Source organism: Acyrthosiphon pisum, chromosome X (genome assembly GCF_005508785.2).
Source record: "Acyrthosiphon pisum isolate AL4f chromosome X, pea_aphid_22Mar2018_4r6ur, whole genome shotgun sequence".
NCBI lineage: Eukaryota > Metazoa > Arthropoda > Insecta > Hemiptera > Aphididae > Acyrthosiphon > Acyrthosiphon pisum.
In genome coordinates this window covers 54,975,491-54,976,652 of record NC_042493.1, presented here as the reverse complement: position 1 = coordinate 54,976,652, position 1,162 = coordinate 54,975,491, and the positions used below count along the sequence as shown (strand labels likewise).

At 35.2% G+C, this 1,162-nt stretch overlaps 1 pseudogene; it reads left to right on the top strand.

Annotated features, from left to right (window-relative positions):
- LOC100576004 overlaps positions 1–1,162 on the top strand; it is an 11,941-nt pseudogene that overhangs the window by 1,016 nt on the left and 9,763 nt on the right.

The following is a 1,162-nucleotide window of genomic DNA, read 5'->3' as shown; positions in this document are numbered from 1 at the left end:
GCGAATACATAGATTTGTTTTATTTGGTTGATTCGAATTTAACTATACAGTGTGATAATATGTAGGTTTTTTCTAAGTTTAGGAATAAATTATTTTCACATAGCCATTTTTGTATTTTACTCATGTCGGATTGAACATTAGCAAATACTCCATCCCAGGATTGGCCTTCAACAAAAAGTACCTAGGTACTGTATCATCTGCGTAGCAAACTAGTTTCCCGTGTGTATTCAACTTATTAATTTGATTTATATGTATATTAAACAGTGTAGGCGATATAGTTGTCCCTTGAGGTACACCACATATTATTGACGTTTCTTCGCTTAATTCATTGTTTATTCAAACGTGTTGTTTTCTATTTTTTAAGTATGAACTTAATAAATTCTGAGCCGTTCCCTTGATACCAAGTGTGTTAACATTTTTTAGTAATATTTTATGATCTATGGTATCAAATGCTTTTGCTAGATCCAAATAAACAGTTGCACATTTTTTTCATTTTCTAAATAATTATAAATATAGTTTGATACTGTTGGAATAGCTTGTTCAGTACTTTTACCAGGTCTAAAACCAAATTGGGTACATGATAGAACAGTGCTTCTTAACGGGGGCTATATCGCCCCACGGTGGGTGGTGAAGGAGTACAGATGGGCGGTGAGCTCGTTTTGGGCGGTGGGGGGGGCGGTGGGCTCGTTTTGGGTGATAGGGGGGCGGTGAACTTTTTTTCCGTTCAAAGCAACGCACCAAGATTTATCTTGGTAAATGTTTTAATTTTTATCGATTACTAAAATAAACTCGTGATTATGAAATATAAGCTACACATACCAGAGCGTCAAACGTTTGTAAACTGTAATCGTTTTCGAACGAATCATTATCTTTATTACTCTTTAACTGCATTATGCTTTTTCTTACTGTACTTTCAGTATACATTTAGATTTTACCCGTGCCAGTTGTGTTAGTTTTCGTTTCGTGTTTCGGTTTATATTAAAACTGTATATTATTCAACGATGTCAGAAGCAAAAAGGAAATGTCGCTAATATAATACAAATTACTTGATGTACGGATTTATTCCATCACCGTCCAACGCCCAGCTTCCTATGTGTTTACTGTGCAACAGAGTATTATCTAACGAAGCAATGAAACCGTCGCGTTTGCAAGAGCATCTTCA